This window comes from Silene latifolia, chromosome 7, assembly GCF_048544455.1.
Source record: "Silene latifolia isolate original U9 population chromosome 7, ASM4854445v1, whole genome shotgun sequence".
In the NCBI taxonomy this organism is placed as follows: domain Eukaryota; kingdom Viridiplantae; phylum Streptophyta; class Magnoliopsida; order Caryophyllales; family Caryophyllaceae; genus Silene; species Silene latifolia.
Genome location: NC_133532.1, coordinates 13,170,895 through 13,196,421, shown reverse-complemented (window position 1 = coordinate 13,196,421; position 25,527 = coordinate 13,170,895). Strand labels below are relative to the sequence as shown.

Sequence of the window (25,527 nt, the reverse complement as noted above, 5' to 3'; positions counted from 1 at the left end):
TTTTTTGACATATAAAACATAATAAACTTATAAAGAGAATCAACTTTATTTTTCGAATTATATACATTATGAACATAAAATATACTCCGAATAAGTGTAGTGTTATAAACCTAATTTTCGTATTTGCCATTTTTGCAGTATATATCCATCACAGCTTAAGGAAAGATCATATTGATTGACATATTTATTTACATTGAGAATATTGTTCTTGTTACGTTAATATTGTACTCAAATTCTTTCATAAATTTGCGCCCAAATCAACTTTAAATCAGCAAGATTGGTTTGGTATGTTAAAAATTATACCGAAAATATCTCCTAATTTTTTTTTAAGTTGTTCTGTTAAAATATTATACCGAAAATCTCTCTTAAAATTACGCCCAAATCAGCTTAAAATTAGCAACTTCCCGTTTTTTTTCATGTTTACGTGATTGCACATCTTTTATATAATTTTTTTTAATTAGAGAGTATGACACGTGGCGTTTGAAGGTGTTGTGACACGTGGCGTAAGATGGGATAGCCGGTTGTTGCTTTAATATAATATATGGTGATAAATTAATTATACTATATGGTTTTTAATCGACAGCGTTATGTGATGGACCTGAACAAGGTACTTCAATGTAAATATTATATAGTTTTGGTTGAAGTATAAATTTAGAGAACACCATAATAGAGCGAGTTTCCTTAATATAAACAAGTCCCACTTATGGTATTAGTTAGTATATAGATGTTAATTATTTAACTTACACAAATATAATATAAGTATATGTTATATTTTGAAACCTATTAAAAGGTAAATAAGCCAATCTAGATCTCCAAAAAATATAATATTTCATAATTCATTAGATTTGTAATTTACTTAGTAAATAATAATGATTGCTCTTAAATACTAATCTAATATATCATATTTATTTAAATATATAACTCTAGTACAACTAGATAACAATATGATAGTAACCACCCATGTGAGTAGTAAAAGCAGCAATACTAGCAATGAGAGTAGTGAAAGTCATACTAGCAGTAACGGGGTAGTGAAATTAACAATAATAAATGCGGAAGTAGTGAAAGAAAAAATAATGATGGCGGGAGAAGTGAAAGGAATGGTAGTCATAACACATGTAATTAAAGTAATAGTAGGAACAATGGAGAGAGTATGAAAAATTAACTAACAATTCGATTTTATAAAAATATTAATTTGTTTAAATATTTAGAGGGCCAAAACTAACGGGTTAACCATAAAAATGGAAGGAGTAGTTAAAGAAACAACCGTAATAGAAGAAGTAGTGAACGTAATAGTATTAACAGGGTATGTAGTGAAAGTAATAATATTAATAGGGGGAGTGGTGAACGTGTCTCATAATTTGTTGATTAATTTACATCTAATCATAATATCAAGATATAAATTATAAATGTATGTGTTAACCAAATTTAGCTAATCATATTTCATAGAAAATAAAATTTAAATGGTAAATAGCTCGGGCGTAGTCAAGCACCAAACCTAGTATACCCACATTCTCACACCAATTATAAACCGTAATTTAAAAAAAAATACAAAATTTTAACAGAGTCAATCTAATTATTCATAGTAAATTAGTGAATCAGATATTGGTTCTATACTTAATAATCATTGAAGAATTTGAAGGAGGTTGAAAGTAGTTAAGGATTTGTGTTTTAACAATAGAGAGAAGGTAGAGAGAATTAGGTTTATTATTTTTTAGTAGGGGTAGAAAAATGAAAAGTTTGGTGCAGAAAGTACTGTAATGAGTAAAATATGTACTGCAAAAATAAATTGTGTTTTCTTATTTGGACATAAATTATTTTTAAATGGACAGATATACTTTCATCCCAATCTCAACCCAGCCTTTCCTACAAAAAGCAACCACACCCACATTATCTCACACAGAGTCGCACCCATCAACAAGTACATCTCACATCTGACCACCCACAACCACCACTACATCCATTAACTACACCACTCATCCTTTTCCTCGTTGGTGCCATTGTTACCGCCCCACCACCACCACTATCACCGATAACGCCTCCCCTTAACCTAGTCATGCTCGACCACCATCGAAAGTTTCCCATTCATTAGCGCCATCAATATCCCATACCCGTCACCTGGCAATACACCTCGAAAACACCCACATCCTCAATTTACGCACGCCACGCCCTCCCCCCCCCCCCCTCCAAAAAAAAAAAAATCTTATTTTCCCTCGACACCCTTGAAAGTCACCTTTGAGAAGAAAATATCCAACAAACAGGCGACCTTGTAGTTGATTGGGAAACAAGTTTCTAAATCTCCACCAATATCTTAGCATATATGATATTGAAATTATTTCCTTATCTCAAAGATAATTAATTGAAGTAGCTTTAAGCAGATAACAACCACAATAGGTTGGGGAGTTGTTTTATTATTCGGAGTTTTAGTTGTATGAGTTTATTTCTAAAACGTTCAATAACATAACGTTGGACGTAGGTCACGGGTAGTGACCGAACCAGTTTTAAGAACATTGTTGCGTTTTGTTTATTTACATTTTATTTCTGCTGCACTTTTACTATCAATTTATTTTTAGAAGCAACTGTTGAATACACTGTGACTTCTACTTGCTGAATTGTCGTTGGATACTTTTAACTCAATAGTTATAGATATCAATGATGTATCACTTTCATATATACTTTTATAGCCCCCTTTATACCACTTTACATACCGTTTCGTGCCTATTTTATCATTTATATGCCTTATTTCAATGAATTGTCGATACTGCCGCTATTTTGTGTTTTGGTGCAGAAATGACTCGTTATGAGTATGATCAAGCTAAGATTAGCATGGCGGAGACGGCATAGAAGAATACACGAAGCATGGCACGAGAAACGAGGAAGCACGAAGGCTAAAGAGAAAGAAGAGAAGAAAAAGTCTGTGAAGATGGTTCCTCGATCGAGTCACCACTGGCTCGATCGAGCAGCTGTCCTCGATCGAGTCACCTCTGGCTCAATCGAGGATCAAAAAATTCAAAAAAAATTGAAAAATTATAAAATCCAAAAACATGTTTTTACTTATTTTTATTTATTTTTGAGTCGAGTCTTGGTGAATTGTATAGCAATGATGATAATCTGCTTTGTCTTTGCATTTGAGTCTCATTTAGTTGTCCATGTACACTGTTTTGACTTGTTAGCTAAGATGAACAAAGCTCTTTACTCAAGTCTTGACCGTCACAATATGCCTTATGCCGAGTAGACTTGACTTTATTTTGTTGGTAAACCACTTAAATTTCTGAGGTCTTTAGAGCTTCCTAGGCCGGGAACATTAATAAACCGGTCTCATTGTTATTTAGGCTGATGAGTGTGGTCTCCTTGTGGAATATGTAATATCAAATTGCATAATTGTGACATTAGTTTCTTAGCTTTTGCGCGTTCATATGATTAAGTACATGAGGATAGGCGGTTCTTTTTGTTCAAATATGCCGTACATTACCCAGTTTTTGTTAGCCCGTTTGAACCATGTAGCCATTTTATATCTTATTTCTTAGCTACATTCCAGAATTTGCCTACCTTTTTCGGAGACGATCATGATTGCTTGAGTCCTTATTGTTATAGCTACTTTGGTTGGGTTGAGACTTTTATTGTCATGTGGGTAGTAGCTATCTTTTTGTAGCAATTGTGTGACCTCTTATGTTGAAAAAGAGAAGTATTATGAAGCAAAGAAAAAAAAAAGAAAAAAAAAAAGAAAAAAAAAAAAAAAAAAAAAAGAGATGAAAAAAAAAAAAAAGTTTCAAAAAAGGATTCGAAGAGAAAAGAAGAAAAAAATGTTTGCTTCATTCAGTTTTTAAGGAGGTCGGGTGTGTGGTAATTACTGGAGTCTAATGCACATTTGGAGAGCCTTTACATTTCTCTCATATGTTGTCAAAGTTGAGATTATTTCTCCAGTTGGATGTTTGTTTTATTTCTTATTAGATTTGGCTATTGGTCTAGCGCTGCGACTACCGTCCCGAGCCTCACATATCTATACGTGCTTTTGCACAAGCCACGTCTATACCCATGCCACTTTACCACCTTTCTGTCCTTGATACATGTACTTGGTCTGTTTTGTGAATTCGTATTAGTTGGAGAATCTCTTATCACATTAGATTGCATGCATATTTCATAAGTCGAGTGAGAGTCTTACTTCTTTCTATCTTACACATATCTCACCCCTTATGAGTGCATGAGTGAAACCGCGAGAATCCGACAAAATTGTATTGCAAGGTTGAAAAGTATTTGGCTGAGTCTCGGTATCATGTCACATCTTGAGTAAGAGCTGCGTTAGTCTATTACCCGTGTCTTTGAATTTGTTTTATTGGCACAATTTTTGGTCATTACTTTGTTATAGATATGGACACTGAGACTTGTATGTGCCTAGACATTTGCTCTGAGTTATTCATTCACCATATGTTTGTTGTTCTTTGTTTGGCCTGATTGCTTTGCTTGAGGACAAGCAAAGGTTTGGTTTGGGGGAGTTTGATGTATCACTTTCATATATACTTTTATAGCCCCCTTTATACCACTTTACATACCGTTTCGTGCCTATTTTATCATTTATATGCCTTATTTCAATGAATTGTCGATCTCCGCTATTTTGTGTTTTGGTGCAGAAATGACTCGTTATGAGTATGATCAAATTAAGATTAGCATGGCGGAGACGGCATAGAAGAATACACGAAGCATGGCACGAGAAACGAGGAAGCACAAAGGCTAAAAGAGAAAGAAGAGAAGAAAAAGTCTGTGAAGATGGTTCCTCGATCGAGTCACCACTAGCTCAATCGAAATGTCCTCGATCGAGTCACCTGCGCTCGATCGAGGATCCTCTCTGGCGGGCTTATTTCCGGATTTTCCTAAAACGATTATCTTTTGTTATAAATTAGAAACTCGTGTTTTATTGTTAGACTACGCTTTATTTTACTTGAATACTCTTTGGAAAACTCTCTTAGAACCCTAATCTTTCCCTTGTATGGTACTAATCTTTCCTCATTAATTAATCGTTGATTGTTTTATGTTCATTAATTATTGTTTCATGCTTTCAATCATGTTTTCATTCTTAATCATTATTGTTGTTGTTATCGTTATGAGTAGCTAATTCCCTCATCTAGGATGAAGGGGATCTACGTTAATTAAAAAGGGAAAATCGATTAATTGCTATTGATATCGTTAAAGTTGTTGTTTGATTATTGTACTTCTTCTAGTTAATCAACTTGAGGCCTGAGTTATTAATTAGTGTAGCGAATTGATCCTATCGCCGACCGGGTTAGAATTAATATAGGCTGCGATAATCAAATAGATTGTATCTAATTATAGCGACCGCATGTTAGAATCGATCTAAAGGGCATAATTGAGTCGACCGATCTTATGACCTTAAACAACTTGATAGATTTAGCAATTGATTGATAATCCCCGACTGATTGACCTAGTGAACCGTAAATCCTAGACTTTTAATAATATCGTTAAAACCTTCATTTAATTACTTGCAATTAGTTTATTAGAATCAACACAAAACAAACCCCGAAATTGGTTACTTTAGACGACTTAAATATTTACTGAGACTTAGCTTTCACCGCCTCCCTGTGGATTCGATACCTGTCTTACTACTAGCTATTCTTGTTAGTCCCGAGATAGATTTACTTTGGTTTGGTGATACGACTTTAGCCACATCAAATTTGGCGCCGGTGCCGGGGAGGCAACAATTGTTTAGTCTGTTTGTGTTTATTTTGTCTTTTTGTCTCACGGAACCCAGTTCCTTGAGACCATTCTCACACTCTTCTTGTTAGTTCCGTTTATGCCCAGGTCTAATAGGTCAGAGATTATTCCTTTTGATCCTGAACCAGAGAAGACTTTTCGCTACAGACGGAAATTTAATCAAGAAGTGGGTCAAGTAGAAGACTTGAGTATACTTGACGTCGAAACGGCGAGCTCAACAGAGACAGCCGATCGGTCCTACGAAGAGGAAGAGGACGAAATTCCTATTCTGAAATTCCAGATTCTGTTGATATTCCCAAAACTCCCATCATGCCTACTCTAACCAGTCACTCTGAGCCGACCTTAGATTCTATCCCACAAGGATTTAAGCTGCCCACTACTACCAATGGAACTTTTGAGATTCGGCCATCTTATATCAATTTGGTGGAACGAAATATGTTTGGAGGGACAGCTGCTGAGGATCCTGCGACACATATGGAGAAATTTGTCACTTACTGCTGTTCTATCCCATTAACAGCTGGAGTGACACAAGACCAGGTTAAGCAGGTGCTCTTTCCTTTCTCTCTGAAAGATGGAGCTGCTGAGTGGTTGAGAGATATGGATATGGATACTGAAGGAGTTACAGACTGGAATTCCTTGGCTCTTGCTTTTGATTAGTCTAGTTTAGTATGGGTCAATAAAGGTTATTTTGATGGTTAATTGATAGGTTGAGAAGCATTTTAGTGGATTTTGTTGCATATGTCTCTTATGTTGGGTTGGTTATGACTTGTGTGTTTTTATGGGATAATTGGATTGATTTATTGTTATGTATGGAGAGGGCTTCTTTAGAGGTTGGTATTGGGCTAAAGATGTCATGTGAGTGTGGATTTTAAAGCAAGTCAAAGCCCAAAGACTAAGGTCAAAGCAAGGAAGCATCACAAGGAAGTGCCACTCGGAGTGGCAAAATGCCACTTGGAGTGGCAAAACAAAGACTCTTGAACTTCTAGCCACTTGGAGTAGCAAAATGCCACTTGGAGTGGCTGAGCATTGGATTCCGCATTGGATTCCAACAAGTCCTTAATTCTCCTTTATTTTGGCAATTATGCTCATACTTTATGAGACTTTATGAAGATGCTTTTTGAAGACCTATATAAGGAGATGTTGTTGATCAATTTGGATATACTTTGATATACTTTCTCTACCTCTTTAATCATTAGAATACATAAACAATTTCCAATTTCAAGTTTGTTTTTATTGTTTGTATGGAGGGCTAAGTTCTACATCTTGGAATAAGTTCTTGAAGCCAATTTAGTTATTGAATTGTAAGACTCTTATTCTATTTCTATTTCATTGTTTGAATATCAAGTTTAATTTGGATTATTGTTGGTTTGTTAATTATACATCTAGAATGATCAACTAGTTGTTATTATTTAATTAACCATTGCTAGATTAGGTGAATGAATCTTTTGTTTGTTTACCTATTCCGTTGTAGCAATTATAATTCATCAAGTAGTATGCTAATTCATCATTGTTGAGTTATAAATGGTTAAACTTGTATGAATCAAAGTGGAGCATCGCTTGTATTTTTTCATTTATTCATCTTTGCTAAATTCCATCGCTATATTCTACAATTTTGATACGATTAAACGCTTGACTAAATTGACAACATTGTAAGGGTTATTTGTTTACGCTTGTAGCTAATAACTAATATTATGTGGAATTAGAAGTCGACAACTTCATAGCAAAGTATTCAATAATGAAATAGATTAGAAGAGTCAATTATCAATTCATAACTAGTTGGTGGAAATTACTTGGTCCAAGAATTATTCTCATCATTTGTTTACATTTTCAATTACTTATATTGTTTTTACATTTTCATTTCCTTAAATTATTACTTTAGTAGACTTTAGTCAATCAACATTCAAAACCCCCCAATTGGTTACTTAACTTTGCACACATTTAATCAACATAAACACCTTCCTCGTGGGATCGACCCCTACTTACACTTGCTACTAGTTTGAGTTTGTAGTGGATAAAAATACTAATTTGGAGACTCACGACAAGTCTAGCCAAATTTTGGCGCCGTTGCCGGGGAAAGGCTATTGTTTGTTTATTTTGTGCAATTTTTTTATTTCTCAATTTTATTTTAAGTGTTTGGTTTATGCCGAACACCCGTTCTACTAACAAGAAACTGTTGGATTTTGATCCATAATTGGAGAGAACTCTTTTTCGTGTTAGAAGAGAGATAAGGCGAAAACTTCAATTTGACAATCAAGACAAGAAGGAGGAGAAAGAAAACATCAAAATGGCAAGAGAAACCCGCACCTTGAGAGAGCTCACCGCTCCCGATCTCACTCAACAACCTTTATGCATCACTTTTCCGGCCTTGGCGGAAGGCACCACATTTGAATTGAAGTCGGGTTTGATCCACTTACTACCCGCATTCCATGGGTTAAGTGGTGAGGACCCAAATAAGCATTTGTCGGAATTTCATGTAGTATGCACTAGCATGAAACCAAATGGCGTAACCGAAGAGCAAATCAAGTTGAGAGCATTCCCGTTCTCACTCAAGGACACCGCTCGTGATTGGTTGTACTACCTTCCACCGGGTAGTATCACCACTTGGGCTCTAATGAAGAAGGCGTTCCTTGAAAAGTATTTCCCCGCCTCCAAATCTTCCCATCTTAAGAAGAAGATATCAAATGTGGAGCAAAAGGATGATGAAACACTCTATGAGTATTGGGAGCGTTTCAAGAAGTTATGTGCAAGTTGCCCATACCATGGGTATAGTGACCAAGATCTCATCCTTTATTTTGTTGGAGGACTATCGCCGGAAGATGCACGGATGGTACATGGTGCTAGTGGTGGAGGCATCATCAACAAAAATCCAGATGAAGCTAATGAATTGTTGAGTGAGCTTGCCGAAAGCACACGCCAATTTAGTGTGAGATCCAAAACAAGAAGGGTGAGCATGGCTAGTTCTAATCCTTCCTTGGAAAGCAAGGTTGAAGATTTAACTTCCTTATTGAGGGAGATGATCATGGGGAACAAGCAACAAGTGCACGCTTGTGGTATTTGTTCATCTAATGGGCATGTCACCGATCAATGCCCACAAATGCAAGAGGAGACCGAGGAGGTGAATGCCGCGGGTGCTTTTGGTCAACCCCAAAAGAGGTTTGAACCTTACTATAATCCTATGAGAAGAGACCATCCTGGTTTCCAATATGGGAATCCACAAGGCGGCTTGCAACCGCCAAGCCAACAAAATCAAGGCTCGTCATTTGGTCAACAAGGTCCATCTCAAAATTTTGGACAACAATTTGGTCAATCTAAACCAAGGTTCATTCCAAGACCACAAGGTCCAAATTCATTCTCTTCTCAAGGTCAAACTTCCACTCCATCCATGTCTACGGAGGACATGATTCGGGCTCTTACTTCTAATGTGGCTACTATGCAAGCTAATCAAGTGCAATTTCAACAAGAGACAAAGGCTAGCATTCAAAACTTGGAAAATCAATTTGGGCAAATGTCTAGTGCTCTTGGGAGACTTGAAGCTAGAGATTCCGGGAAATTGCCTTCCCAAACCATTCCTAATCCCAAGTCTAATGCAAGTGCCATGACTTTGAGGAGTGGGAAGGAGTTGCAAGGGTCAAAAGCAAAGATTAGTGAGATCATTGAGCAAGAGGAGGAGGAGTTGGTCATTGAGCCTAATATCGCCCCACCATTGGTTCAAAAGGAGGAAGTAACACCGGTTGTCACACCTACTTATGTGGATTCTCCACCATTTCCTGAGGCTCTCAAGAGGAAAAGCCGTTCTACACAAGATAAAGATGTCTATGAGACCTTTCGCAAATGTGAGGTAAACATTCCTTTATTAGACTTATTGAAAAGTGTGCCTAGGTATGCTAAGTTTCTTAAAGAGTTGTGTACCATTAAAAGGAATCAAAAATTGAAGGGTGTCCAAAAAGTTAAAGTTAATGAACATGTGTCGGCCTTGTTTCAACATAAGCTACCACCTAAGTGTAGTGATCCGGGTATGTTTACCGTACCTTGCACCTTAGGAGACACCACTATTCCCAATGCTATGCTTGACTTAGGTGCTTCAATTAATGTACTCCCTTATTCCTTGTACAAGTCTTTGAAATTGGGACCATTGGTTAAAACGGGGGTGGTAATTCAATTGGCCGACCGTTCAAATGCTTATCCTAAGGGGGTGGTTGAGGATGGACTTGTGATGGTGGATAAATTAATATTTCCCGCTGATTTTTATGTACTTGAAATGGAACATGATTCACAAGCGGCTCCTATACTTTTAGGTAGGCCATTTTTGAGAACCGCAAGTACTAAAATTGATGTGTCTAATGGTTCTCTCACTATGGAGGCCGATGGTCAAGTGATTAAGTTTAATATCTATGATTCCATGAAGTATCCTCATGATGACCATTCTTGTTTCATGATTGATGTTTTGGAGCCTTTAGTGCAGGATGTGTTCAATGTAGATGGAGGAGATGAATTGCTTGTAGCTATTGATAATAGTTTATCTTGTGATAATTTGGATTTCTCTCTATCTAATAATTTGAAGGAAGTTGTGGCTTTCTTAGCCAAGATTGAAACTTATCCCATTATACCTTCATATTCTAAACCACTAACACTAACGTTGCCTCGTGAGAAATTGTTACCTTCAGTTTTGCAGGCACCCATGGTAGAGTTGAAACCATTATCCGACCATTTGAAGTATGTTTTTCTAGGTGATGGAGAAACTTTACCGGTGATCATTTCTAGCAAGCTCACCAAGGAGCAAGAGGTAAAGTTGGTGGAGGTTCTTAAAGAGAATAAGCTTGCAATTGGGTGGACTATTGCCGACATTAAGGGTATTAGTCCAACCACTTGTATGCATCGCATATTCTTGGAAGAAGATGCCAAGCCGGTGAGACAACCACAAAGGAGATTGAACCCACCTATGATGGAGGTGGTGAAGAAAGAGATTCTTAAGCTTTTGCAAGTGGGTATGATCTACCCAATATCCGATAGCAAGTGGGTGAGCCCTACACAAGTGGTGCCTAAGAAGAGTGGAGTGACGGTTGTAGAAAATCAACATGGAGAGTTGGTTCCCACCCGAGTGCAAAATGGGTGGCGTGTTTGTATTGACTACCGTAGACTCAATGCGGTGACAAGGAAGGACCACTTTCCCCTACCGTTCATTGATCAAATGCTTGAGAGGCTTGCCGGTAAGCCTTATTATTGCTTTTTAGATGGTTATTCGGGCTATTTTCAAATTGCTATTGCGCCTGAGGATCAAGAAAAGACCACATTTACTTGCCCATTTGGCACCTTTGCATATCGACGGATGCCATTTGGGTTATGTAATGCTCCCGCAACTTTTCAAAGATGCATGGTTAGTATCTTTTCTGAATATGTTGAGAATTTTATTGAAGTTTTCATGGATGATTTTACCGTGCATGGCGATTCCTTTGATAGTTGTTTGTCCCATTTATCTCTTGTGCTTAAGAGATGCATTGACACTAACCTTGTCTTAAATTCTGAAAAATGCCATTTTATGGTGGAGCAAGGTATTGTTCTTGGGCATGTGGTTTTATCTAAAGGTATTGAGGTTGATAAAGCGAAAATTGATACTATTCAATCCCTTCCTTATCCTACTAATGTTCGTGAAGTTCGCTCTTTCCTTGGTCATGCAGGTTTCTATAGAAGATTTATCAAAGACTTTTCAAAGGTAGCTTCACCATTGTGCAAATTATTGCAAAAGGAGGTGGAATTTGAGTTTGATTTAGCTTGCAAGGAGGCATTTGACAAGTTAAAAGAGAAGTTGACATCGGCCCCAATCATACAAGCTCCAAATTGGTCTCTTCCATTTGAGCTTATGTGTGATGCTAGTGATTACGCGATTGGTGCCGTCTTGGGTCAACGAGTTGGGAGAGTACCTCATGTGATCTACTATGCCTCTATGACTCTCAATGAGGCCCAAAGGAACTACACTACTACCGAGAAGGAGATGTTGGCGGTAGTATTTGCTCTAGAGAAGTTCCGATCCTATCTACTTGGTACTAAGGTGGTGGTGTTCACCGATCATGCCGCTCTTAGGTACTTGATGACAAAGAAGGAGGCTAAGCCGAGACTTATCCGTTGGGTGTTATTGCTAAGTGAATTTGACATTGAGGTTCGAGATATGAAAGGAGCCGAGAATGTGGTTGCGGACCACTTGAGTCGGCTATTGAATTTAGGAAGGCTTGAAGGGCCTATTCGTGGCACATTTCCCGATGAGACACTCTTTGCCCTTACTTCCGTTTCTCCTTGGTATGCTAATATTGTTAACTTTCTTGTTTCCAATGAATTTCCTACAGGTTTTTCAAAGTCCCAAAAGGACAAGATAAGGAGTGATGCCAAATACTATGTTTGGGACGATCCTTATGGAAGCATTGCTCGGATCAAGTGGTAAGGAGGTGTGTTCCCGAAAATGAGATGAGTTCTATTCTCACTTTTTGTCACTCTTATGCTTGTGGAGGTCATTTTGGAGCTAGAAGGACCGCAAGGAAGGTGCTTGATTGCGGTTTCTATTGGCCAAGCTTATTTCGGGATGCCCATGGATTTGTCAAAACTTGTGACAATTGTCAACGAAGTGGTAACATTTCTCGTCGTAATGAGATGCCCCAATCCCCTATGCTTTATTGTGAAATTTTTGATGTGTGGGGTATAGATTTTATGGGTCCATTCCCCACATCTCACGGTTTCTTATATATACTTCTCGCCGTTGATTATGTGTCGAAGTGGGTGGAAGCTAAACCCACTAGGACTAACGATGCTAAAGTTGTTGCAGATTTTATCAAGTCTAACATCTTTTCTAGGTTCGGAATTCCAAGAGCATTGATAAGCGATAGAGGCACTCACTTTTGTAATAGGACGGTAGAAGCACTTTTAAAGAAATATTGTGTCACTCACAAAGTTTCTACCGCTTACCATCCTCAAACAAATGGTCAAGCCGAGGTGTCCAATAGAGAAGTGAAGTCCATCTTGGAAAAGACGGTGAATCCGAGTCGAAAAGATTGGAGCTTGAGGTTGGATGATGCATTGTGGGCCTATAGAACGGCCTATAAAACCCCGATTGGTATGTCACCATATCGGTTGGTGTTTGGTAAGTCTTGTCATCTCCTACCGAGCTTGAACACAAAGCTTTTTGGGCGGTAAAGACTTTGAATATGAGAATGGATGAATCGGGTGAGTACCGGAAATTGCAATTACAAGAGTTGGAGGAGATTAGGAATGAGTCGTATGAAAATGCGGCGATTTTCAAGGAGCGAACAAAGGCATGGCATGATAAGATGCTCGCTAGAAAGACGTTCACCGTTGGTCAAAAGGTTTTGCTCTACATATCTCGTCTTCGATTATTTCCGGGTAAGCTAAGGTCAAGATGGGTTGGTCCATTTATTGTTACTCAAGTATTTCCACATGGAGCGGTGGAGATTCGTAGTCCGTCTACGGAGAAGATTTTCAAAGTAAATGGGCACCGTCTCAAACCATATTATGAAGGATTTCAACAAGAAGCGGTCGAGAGGATTGATCTTGTCGACCCAATTTATGACGATTGACTTTCTCATTTTTATGTCGAGCCACGACATTAAATAAGGCGCTTTACGGGAGGCAACCCGATTTATTTTCGTTGTTGATTTATTTACATTTTTAGATAGTTTAATTTTTATTGTTATTCCGTTAGTTTAATTATGTCTAATGTTTGCTTGTGTTTTGTAGGTACCAAAAATAAAAACAAATTAATTTATTAAAAAAAAAAAAAAAAAAAAAAAAAGAGAACCCGGCTAGGTGAAAACCCGAAAGGGCGCCTAGGCAAGATTGGGTATATGGCCGAGGACGGAGTGAAAACCCGAAAGGGCGCTCCGGGTAAAATGAAGAATTGAGATGCGTGCCATGAGAGTAGTGTAAGGAATAAAAGCTAGATTGAAAACTCGCAAGGGCGAGCGATCTAGGCAAAATGAGAGATTAGGAATTAAAAAAAAAATGTTACTTGGTTACTTGTTCTTTCATCTTGGAGGTGGCGACATAAGGAGGTTTGAAGGGTGGTTTGGGATAGGACATTTGAAGAAATAAGGGGGGATGGGCGGTGAAGTGTGATGGTTTGAACTACATTTTGTTTCACATTTTCATATTTTAAGATGTAGTTTGTTGTTGGATATTGTTGCTTAGTGGAGGATTGGGTGACATGGTCATTATGTTGGAGTAGTAGTGGTTAGTTGTAGTGTTTGGAGTTGGAGCAAGCTACTCACGTTTCGCTTTGTAGACCTTGGTGTGGGTTATTTTTTACTTGTCCATGAGTTTTACTCGAGGACGAGTAAAGGTCTAAGCGTGGGGGAGTTTGATTAGTCTAGTTTAGTATGGGCAATAAAGGTTATTTTGATGGTTAATTGATAGGTTGAGAAGCATTTTAGTGGATTTTGTTGCATATGTCTCTTATGTTGGGTTGGTTATGACTTGTGTGTTTTTATGGGATAATTGGATTGATTTATTGTTATGTATGGAGAGGGCTTCTTTAGAGGTTGGTATTGGGCTAAAGATGTCATGTGAGTGTGGATTTTAAAGCAAGTCAAAGCCCAAAGACTAAGGTCAAAGCAAGGAAGCATCACAAGGAAGTGCCACTCGGAGTGGCAAAATGCCACTTGGAGTGGCAAAACAAAGACTCTTGAACTTCTAGCCACTTGGAGTGGCAAAATGCCACTTGGAGTGGCTGAGCATTGGATTCCGCATTGGATTCCAACAAGTCCTTAATTCTCCTTTATTTTGGCAATTATGCTCATACTTTATGAGACTTTATGAAGATGCTTTTTGAAGACCTATATAAGGAGATGTTGTTGATCAATTTGGATATACTTTGATATACTTTCTCTACCTCTTTAATCATTAGAATACATAAACAATTTCCAATTTCAAGTTTGTTTTTATTGTTTGTATGGAGGGCTAAGTTCTACATCTTGGAACAAGTTCTTGAAGCCAATTTAGTTATTGAATTGTAAGACTATTATTCTATTTCTATTTCATTGTTTGAATATCAAGTTTAATTTGGATTATTGTTGGTTTGTTAATTATACATCTAGAATGATCAACTAGTTGTTATTATTTAATTAACCATTGCTAGATTAGGTGAATGAATCTTTTGTTTGTTTACCTATTCCGTTGTAGCAATTATAATTCATCAAGTAGTATGCTAATTCATCATTGTTGAGTTATAAATGGTTAAACTTGTATGAATCAAAGTGGAGCATCGCTTGTATTTTTTCATTTATTCATCTTTGCTAAATTCCATCGCTATATTCTACAATTTTGATACGATTAAGCGCTTGACTAAATTGACAACATTGTAAGGGTTATTTGTTTACGCTTGTAGCTAATAACTAATATTATGTGGAATTAGAAGTCGACAACTTCATAGCAAAGTATTCAATAATGAAATAGATTAGAAGAGTCAATTATCAATTCATAACTAGTTGGTGGAAATTACTTGGTCCAAGAATTATTCTCATCATTTGTTTACATTTTCAATTACTTATATTGTTTTTACATTTTCATTTCCTTAAATTATTACTTTAGTAGACTTTAGTCAATCAACATTCAAAACCCTCCCAATTGGTTACTTAACTTTGCACACATTTAATCAACATAAACACCTTCCTCGTGGGATCGACCCCTACTTACACTTGCTACTAGTTTGAGTTTGTAGTGGATAAAAATACTAATTTGGAGACTCACGACAAGTCTAGCCAGCTTTCTACAAGAGGTACTTCCCACCTCAAAAGACTAATGCTTTGAGAAATCAAATTACTAGTTTCAAGCAAGGAGCTACTGAAGATTTGAATGAAGCTTGGACTCGCTTCAAGCGTTTAGTTCGATCAGTTCCCCATCATGGTTTCCCAAAGTGGTTCCTTTGCAACCAGTTTTATAACGGGTTGTTTGATGATCATCATGCCCTTTTGGATTCTTCTACTAATGGGAGGTTTCAAGACAACACCAATGATAGTGACGCGTGGAAGTTGATTGATCAGATTGCTACCCATACCGCCAGGTATGGAAATCCTAGGGGAAGCATGCGAGGTACCGGTGTTGATAGTGCCCTGGCGGCACAGCTGGAGACTATTTCTGCCCAGATTGCTGAGATAAAGACTACCCAATCATTGGGTAGTAAGGAGAGAGTTCATGCCATGAGTCAGCAAGTGGAGGAGACTTGTGCTAGATGCGGTTTAGATGGTCACAGTGCAGCTGATTGTATGAGCACATTTGAGCAGGTTAACGCCTTTCAGGCTTACAGACAAGGTGCACAAGGTACACAAGGTACACCTTTCTCCAACTTTTACAATGAAAGAGCGAAGGAACATCCGTTCCTTCAATGGTCTAGTCATAATGTGCAAAACCCGCAGCAGTCACAACCGCAAAAGAATACTTATATCCCTCCCAACAATCGCGGTAATCAACAACAAGGGGGGTATCAAAGGCAAAATCAAGGAGGCCAGCAGTTCAACAATCAATATCAACAGCCTCCTCAGCAAACTCCTCAACAAATTCCTCAACAAGCTCCGAACAATGATATGGCAGAGTTGCGCAACCTTTTGCAACAAACTTTGTCGATGATGAAAGCAGGCGTCTCAAATTTCTGAGCTGATTGCCCATAACAAGATGCTAGATAATCAAGTGGCTCAGATGGCACTTCAAAACCCATCAAAACAGGCCGTAGGTCTTCCTTCTCAAGGTAAGCAAGCTCATGAGCAAGCTAATGTTATTCAGCTGAGGAGCGGTACTTCTTATGCTAATCCCGACCTAAAAAGCCTTGAGAAAGACGTGCCCATTATTGTTGATGAGGTCCCTTATATGCATCCCAAAGGATTGGGTAATTTGGAGCTTAGTGATGATGAGAAAGAACCTGACGAAGTTGAAACACGAGCCGACGATAAAAGTAAAAAGACGTAGAAGCCGAACCCTCAAAGGTTCCTCGATCGAGCCAGAGGCGACTCGATCGAGGATCCAGCCAGCTCGATCGAGTCACCCCTGGCTTGATCGAGGATCCAAAATCGACAGCTGACGGTGTTTCAAAAGTTGTTTCTAAGGACAATCAAGCCGAGCCCATAACTATTTCACTACCTTTTCCTCATCGAAAACAAAAATCCAAGCTGGATAAGTAGTTCGGTAAGTTTATGGAGGTTGTGAAGAATCTACAGGTAAGTGTCCCTTTTACTGAATTAATTACTCAAGTGCCGGCTTATGCGAAATTCATGAAGGAGATTTTGACAAGGAAGAGATCCTTTGACGCGGTGGAAACTATTGCTTACACTCAGAAGTGCAGTGCCATGTTGCCAATTAACTCACCACCAAAATTAAAGGATCCAGGAAGTTTTTCTATCCCTTGTCAAATTGGTCATCTTTCTATTAGTAAAGCTCTTTGTGATTTAGGAGCTAGTGTCAGCGTCATGCCGTATTCTATTTGTAAGAAATTAAATATGGGTCCGTTGACAGTTACTAATATGACACTGCAGATGGCCGATAGAACTGTTAAACACCCATTGGGGGTGTTAGAGGACGTTCCCGTTCGTATAGGGAAGTTTTTCATCCCCGTTGATTTTGTTGTCATGGACATGGCTGAAGACAACCAAATCCCTATCATCTTAGACAGACCGTTCTTACATACTGCGGGGCGGTTATAGATGTTAGGAAAGGGAGATTGACCTTAGCTGTGGGGGATGATATGATTATTTTTAACTTGGAAAAAGCATTGAAAAACCCCATGATAGAAGAAACTTGTCATAGTATAGATGTTGTTGATTTTACTATTGATGAGTGTCTTCCTATGTGTTTGGACATGGATCCTCTGGAGATTGCCCTTGTCACGGATCCAGCTGATCAGACGAGTTCATGGAGTCCAGAAGTTCATCAGATTGAGAGGCTTCTAACTGGAGAGGAATGCCCATATCAGAAGGTATACCGTTTGGGTGTCACACCTAAGGTAACTGAGGTAAAGAAACCTGAATTAAAACCCCTTCCCTCTCATCTCAAATATGAATTTCTTGATAAATGTGAAATGAACCCAGTGATCGTCAATGCTAGCCTAACTGAAGGTCAACTATATGCTTTATGTATAGCATTGATGATCTCAAAGGTATTAGTCCTGATTTTTGTATGCATCGAATTCATTTGGAAGAGGGCCACAAGCCCAAAGTCGCAAGGTCGAGATTTACTAAACCCTCCAATGCAGGAGGTGGTAAGAAAAGAGGTACAGAAATTACTTGATGCTGGTATTATTTTCTCTATTTCTGATTCTAAATGGGTCAGTTCTGTCCAAGTTGTACCTAAGAAGGGAGGTACTACAGTAGTAAAGAATGATAAGAATGAATTGATTGCTACTAGACTTGTTACAGGGTGGAGGATGTGCATTGACTATAGGAAGTTGAACACGACCACTAAAAAGGACCACTTCCCACTTCCTTACATTGACCAAATGTTAGAGAGATTAGCATGTCATAGTTATTTCTGTTACCTAGATGGCTACTCCGGTTTCTTTCGGATACCCATTCATCCTGAGGATCAGGAAAAGACCACTTTCACTTGTCCGTATGGTGTATTTGCTTATAGGAGGATGCCCTTTGGTTTATGTAACGCTCCTGATACCTTTCAGCGTTGTATGATGGCCATATTTTCTGATTACATAGAGTCTATCATGGAGGTCTTTATGGATGATTTCAGTGTATATGGTACTGATTTTGATATTTGCTTGAGAAACTTGACTAAAGTTTTGCAGCGCTGTGAGGAGAGCAAACTTGTTCTCAACTGGGAGAAGTGCCACTTCATGGTTACTGAAGGGGTGGTACTCAGTCATTTGGTGTCAGGTAAGGTCATTCAAGTGGACAAGGCTAAGGTTGAGGTAATTGAGCAAATCCCGTACCCGGTTAATGTTAAAAGTGTGCGTAGTTTTCTTGGTCATGCAGGGTTCTATCGCCGCTTTATTAAGGATTTTTCCAAAATTGCTCAACCTCTAACTCAGCTTCTTCATAAAGATACACCTTTTGTGTTTACTGACAAGTGTATTCGAGCCTTTGACAGGATCAAACAAGCTCTTATCTCAGCTCCTATTATCCGATCTCCGGATTGGAGCCTTCCCTTTGAGATTATGTGCGATGCCAGTGACTATGCAGTTGGAGCTGTTTTGGGGCAGCGAAAGGACAAGGTGTTATATGCCATTTACTATGCAAGAAAGACTCTAGATTATGCACAAATCAACTATGCTACTACAGAGAAGGAGCTTCTTGCAGTTGTCTATTCTTTAGACAAATTTAGAGCTTATCTTGTTGGTTCTAAAGTTATCGTTCACACTGACCATGCAGCTTTAAAGTATGTTTTAACCAAACAAGAGGCTAAACCTAGACTTATTAGATGGATTTTATTATTACAAGAATTTGATTTGGAAATCCGTGATAAGTCCGTCTGAAAAATGTTGTTGCAGATCACTTGTCCGTATTGAGATTCTCGGAAGAGAGATTTTGCCCTCAATGATTCTTTTCCTGGACGACCATCTTCTAGTCAGAGCCGCAAATACCCCATGGTTTGCAGATTATGCCAATTATTTGGTGGGAGGTACACTTCCTCTTGACTTATCTTATCAGCAGAAGAAGAGATTTATGCACGATGTGAAGAGGTACTTCTGGGACGATCCCTATCTGTTCCGAGAATGTGCCGATGGTATATATAGACGATGTATCCCAGAGGGCGAGGTACGTGCCATCCTTTCTCACTGTCACTCTTCTTCCTATGGTGGTAATCATGGTCCTTCTCGGACATTTGCTAAGGTAATGCAATCGGGTTTTTATTGGCCTACTATCCTTAAGGATGCTACTAACTTTGTCCGTTCTTGTGATGCTTGTCAAAGAACTGGCAATATCTCGCAAAGGCATGAGATGCCTCAAACTGGGATCTCCGAAGTGGAGATTTTTGATGTTTGGGGCATTGATTACCAAGGGTCGTTCCCTACATCTTTTGGGAACCAATACATATTAGTAGCTGTAGATTATGTTTCTAAATGGGTGGAGGCAATTGCCACCCCCACTTGTGATGCTAAATCTGTTGTTAAGCTATTTCAAAAGACTATATTTCCACGGTTTGGAGTGCCTCGCGCAGTGATCAGTGATGGAGGCAAGCATTTCAATGAGCGTCATGTTAATTCTCTCTTGAAGAAATATGGCGTTACACACCGCAGATGATTGGCTTATCATCCTCAAACCAGTGGACAAGTAGAGATTTCCAACAGAGAGCTGAAACAGATCTTGGAAAAGGCAGTAAGCAAGAACAGAAAGGATTGTAGTTGGAAGCTCGATGATACTTTGTGGGCTTACCGTACTGCTTTCAAAACGCCGATTGGAACCTCACCTTACCGTCTTGTCTATGGCAAGTCCTGTCATTTACCTGTGGAGCTTTAGTACAAGGCTATGTGGGCCATAAAAGAGCTGAATATGGATCCCTCATCGGCGGGTGAGAAACGACCGATGCGATTGAATGAGCTTGATGAATTTCGACTGCATGCCTATGATAGTGCTCAAGTATACAAGGAGCGAACGAAGAAGTGGCATGACAAGCATATCTTGCAAAGAGAATTTCATGTTGGTGAGAAAGTTCTCTTATTTAACTCTCGTTTGCGCTTGTTTCCAGGTAAATTGAAGAGTAGATGGTCTGGACCGTTCACTATTACTGATGTGAACAAATTTGGGTCAGTTACACTGCATTCTGACACAGGAAAGACTTTCAAAGTGAATGGGCAACGCTTGAAAACATACTATGAAGGTGCTTTTGTGGGGGTCATAGAGGCTCTTGACCTCTTCCCCATTGATTCTTCTTGCCGATGAAGAATTACGGTCGTGCGGGACCACAAAAACCAGCGCTACCGAGAGGCAGCTCGGATTTTGTAAATTATTAGTTTGTAATTAGGATTTTAAATTCAAGTTTTGTTATTGTTTTTATGTTTCCTTGAACTTTGAGAGATGAGGAGAGGGCACTTTATATGCTTTCAAGTATCTTTTGCAGGAATTTTGACGGGATTTGAAGCTATGAGTAGCAACTGACGAAAAAAAGAAGCCAGCCCAACTTCCTCGATCGAGCCAGGAGCGACTCGATCGAGGAACCTATCAGCTCGATCGAGCCAGCTGCGACTCGATCGAGGCACCAGTGAAGAATTTAAAAAAGTTTAAAACGAAAGTTGGGTAGTCAGGAATTTGGTTCCTCGATCGAGCCAGGCGCGACTCGATCGAGGATCCAAATTGGACCGGGTTTCGCGTTTTTCTTTAACCGGTTTTATGCTTTAATTACTCTAATTTCTTTCAATTCCCTTCTTCTTTTCATGCCTTCCTGCATTCTTCCTCCTCTATCACTCTTTCTCTCTATATTCATCATAAATCATCATCAAATCTCACTTACTACTTGTGTTTAATTGCTTATTACTTGTTTACATCACTTTCTTGTGCTTATTTTCGCGATTCCTTGCTCTTATTGCTCAGGTAAGTCCCGAATTTGTCTAATTTGTCTCGCACAATTCTGAAATTTCTTGCCTATAACTTGAGTTTATTGTATTAAATCTTCCATTGCTAGTATACAATTGCTATTTCCTTGCTTTCTAGCCCCTTAATTGTTGAAATTCATGCCTAATTTGCTAATTTGGGAATTAGGGTTCTTCAAAATCCGGGTAGAAATTATGCATTAAATTGGTTAGAAATTGTGTTCTTATGCTTGGATTCTTCATTATTTGATACATACTCATGTTCCCCTAAGTTTTTGGATGCTTTCATTGTGATTTTGAGTCTTAAAAATTAATTTTTTGACCCATTTATGCCAAAAACCGGGATTGCCATATGCTATGGTTGAAGTTTGATTGTTTACTTGCTTTTATGTAGATAATGTCGACTTCTAGGCAAGGAAATAAGAGGACTCGAGAAAGGAGAGCCCCTGGTTCAAAGAACCCGAGGTGATTCCCGAAGAAGTTGTGTCTTCGGAGGACGATTTGTCTCCTTTGGACGATTACCTATTCATCGAATTCCGTGACAAAGCACAAAAGGACAGGTTTGAGTATCTCATTAACTAAATCTATGAGTGCTACTCGATGTGTTGATAGGAAAATTTTGCGCACATTGAAGATTGATGACATTATGTATGTCATGTTCAATGAGATAGGGTTACAAGGTCTTTTCACGCTCCACGAATTATCTTACCCTGCTTTAACTCTCGAATTTCTGAGCTCATTTACTTACTTTCCCAGTGATCATCTTATCAAGTTTCGCTTGCTTAATGTTGAACGGTCCTTAACCTTTGACCGTCCTCTGGTCAAATTCAGGAATAGATAAGCATACTGACGGAGACTTGTATGGTGTTGGTTGGCTATCCGCTGTTCGTTATTTTCCATTGTTTACCGGTTATGCGGATGCGGATGTCAGTGCTATGGCTTTGTTGGACGTCCAACACGTTTGTCTTCGTATGTTCTTGAGGTATTTGAACTAGTTGTTGTATGGCCGGCACGACAAGAGCAAGACCTCCACTATTGAGGTCTTAATCCTTGCTAGTTACTTGAATCCTTATCGGGAGGAGACATTCCAATTCTCTCCCCCTGCTCTTGTGTGCTCGGCTTTTGATAGGATGGTTGGGAGGTATGGGAACCTTGACTGTGGTGCTCTTGTCACCAAGATAGCTAGGGCTGTTTGTGATTTTGAGGGTGATGACCCATACGAGCCCATGGATGACCATGAGCCACTTGTTGATGATGACCAACTCCGTTATGAGATTTCTTATATTGACATCAAGAATGGGAAGGACCATTACTGGAGGGTCCGGGGCGAGTCTTACATGCTTCTACCTTGCGCCCGTTTACCTGTTGTCGACCCCTTGAGGAGAGTACGGTACCGTGGAGCGACCCCCACCCGTTACTTATCTGATTCCTGAGGACCTTCTGGTCACTTTTCCGGGGTCTAATACTACTACCACCACCGGCGGGCGCCGGAGACGTCGTCCACCCACTACCCATCTGCCTGGCTCGTTTCAGCTTGCTCCTCCTCCACCTCCTTCAGCCTATCCTGTTTCGGGCTATCCTTCAAGTTACCATTTTGATCCAGTTATTGAACGAGAAGTGAGGATGCATATGGGCATCAACACTGCTTTCACAGAGAGGAGGATGTGGGAACAGATGGAGGCCATGTCTCTTGCTTCAGGGAGCCAGTATCGGGGTGTGACACCTACCTATTATACCACTCCGGGTGATGACAGTCGTGTGTTCCATCTCTATGGAGTGACCCTTACGAGTTCAGGCAGTTTAGTACGCCTACGGTGCCTGGGCCGTCCCTTTTACACTCCAGTCCGCCCCTCTCAGCCTACTTCTGTTTTTGCGGAGGATGCCGGTATTCCTTACTCCCATAGAGGACCGTTTGGTCAGTTTAGTGCCTCTACTTCCGCTGCTGTTGTTCCAGGAGGCAGCCGTGGTAGAGGCCGTACTAGGAGATCCATCCGTGGTCGTGGCCGCAACGCCGTTCCTGATCCTGAGTTGATGTCCCTTTATGCCGAGATTGATGGTTTTGATGATACTGATGAAGCCCAGTAGTGACAGCTGGTTACTACATCCCCCTCTTTCCAGCTGGTTTGGGGGAGGCTTCTGCACTACAGCTGGTATTATCTTTCTTGTTTTGTTTTTATTGCATTTCCTTTTTACCCTCTTCCCTTTGTTAGTTGTGTCCCATAGGTTGCTGGATTTCTGTGTGACTGCTATGCTGTAGGCGTCACAATGAGGACACTGTGACATTTAGGTTTGGGGGAGTGTGTTTATTTCTGTTGTGTGCTTTTATTTATTGTTGTGTGAAAAAAATCAAAAAATTCAAAAAAAATTGAAAAATTATAAAATCCAAAAACATGTTTTTACTTATTTTTATTTATTTTTGAGTCGAGTCTTGGTGAATTGTATAGCAATGATGATAATCTGCTTTGTCTTTGCATTTGAGTCTCATTTAGTTGTCCATGTACACTGTTTTGACTTGTTAGCTAAGATGAACAAAGCTCTTTACTCAAGTCTTGACCGTCACAATATGCCTTATGCCGAGTAGACTTGACTTTATTTTGTTGGTAAACCACTTAAATTTCTGAGGTCTTTAGAGCTTCCTAGGCCGGGAACATTAATAAACCGGTCTCATTGTTATTTAGGCTGATGAGTGTGGTCTCCTTGTGGAATATGTAATATCAAATTGCATAATTGTGACATTAGTTTCTTAGCTTTTGCGCGTTCATATGATTAAGTACATGAGGATAGGCGGTTCTTTTTGTTCAAATATGCCGTACATTACCCAGTTTTTGTTAGCCCGTTTGAACCATGTAGCCATTTTATATCTTATTTCTTAGCTACATTCCAGAATTTGCCTACCTTTTTCGGGACAGTCGCAGTTACTTGAGTCCTTATTGTTATAGCTACTTTGGTTGGGTTGGGACTTTTATTGTCATGTGGGTAGTAGCTATCTTTTTGTAGCAATTGTGTGACCTCTTATGTTGAAAAAGAGAAGTATTATGAAGCAAAGAAAAAAAAAGAAAAAAAAAAGAAAGAAAAGAAAAAGAAAGAAAAAAAAAGAGATGAAAAAAAAAAGTTTCGAAAAAAGGATTCAGAAGAGAAAAGAAGAAAAAAATGTTTGCTTCATTCAGTTTTTAAGGAGGTCGGGTGTGTGGTAATTACTGGAGTCTAATGCACATTTGGAGAGCCTTTACATTTCTCTCATATGTTGTCAAAGTTGAGATTATTTCTCCAGTTGGATGTTTGTTTTATTTCTTATTAGATTTGGCTATTGGTCTAGCGCTGCGACTACCGTCTGAGCCTCACATATCTATACGTGCTTTTGCACAAGCCACGTCTATACCCATGCCACTTTACCACCTTTCTGTCCTTGATACATGTACTTGGTCTGTTTTGTGAATTCGTATTAGTTGGAGAATCTCTTATCACATTAGATTGCATGCATATTTCATAAGTCGAGTGAGAGTCTTACTTCTTTCTATCTTACACATATCTCACCCCTTATGAGTGCATGAGTGAAACCGCGAGAATCCGACAAAATTGTATTGCAAGGTTGAAAAGTATTTGGCTGAGTCTCGGTATCATGTCACATCTTGAGTAAGAGCTGCGTTAGTCTATTACCCGTGTCTTTGAATTTGTTTTATTGGCACAATTTTTGGTCATTACTTTGTTATAGATATGGACACTGAGACTTGTATGTGCCTAGACATTTGCTCTGAGTTATTCATTCACCATATGTTTGTTGTTCTTTGTTTGGCCTGATTGCTTTGCTTGAGGACAAGCAAAGGTTTGGTTTGGGGGAGTTTGATGTATCACTTTCATATATACTTTTATAGCCCCCTTTATACCACTTTACATACCGTTTCGTGCCTATTTTATCATTTATATGCCTTATTTCAATGAATTGTCGATACTGCCGCTATTTTGTGTTTTGGTGCAGAAATGACTCGTTATGAGTATGATCAAGTTAAGATTAGCATGGCGGAGACGGCATAGAAGAATACACGAAGCATGGCACGAGAAACGAGGAAGCACGAAGGCTAAAAGAGAAAGAAGAGAAGAAAAAGTCTGTGAAGATGGTTCCTCGATCGAGTCACCACTAGCTCAATCGAGCAGCTGTCCTCGATCGAGTCACCTCTGGCTCGATCGAGGATCCTCTCTGGCGGGCTTATTTCCGGATTTTCCTAAAACGATTATCTTTTGTTATAAATTAGAAACTCGTGTTTTATTGTTAGACTACGCTT

General features: G+C 39.1%; 1 non-coding gene across 1 annotated transcript; it reads right to left on the bottom strand.

Annotated features, from left to right (window-relative positions):
* Positions 1-8,383: 8,383 nt before the first annotated feature.
* Positions 8,384-8,490, bottom strand: LOC141593908 (small nucleolar RNA R71). Its single transcript, XR_012521963.1, has one exon. It is a non-coding gene; the product is annotated as a small nucleolar RNA R71 (small nucleolar RNA).
* Positions 8,491-25,527: the final 17,037 nt, after the last annotated feature.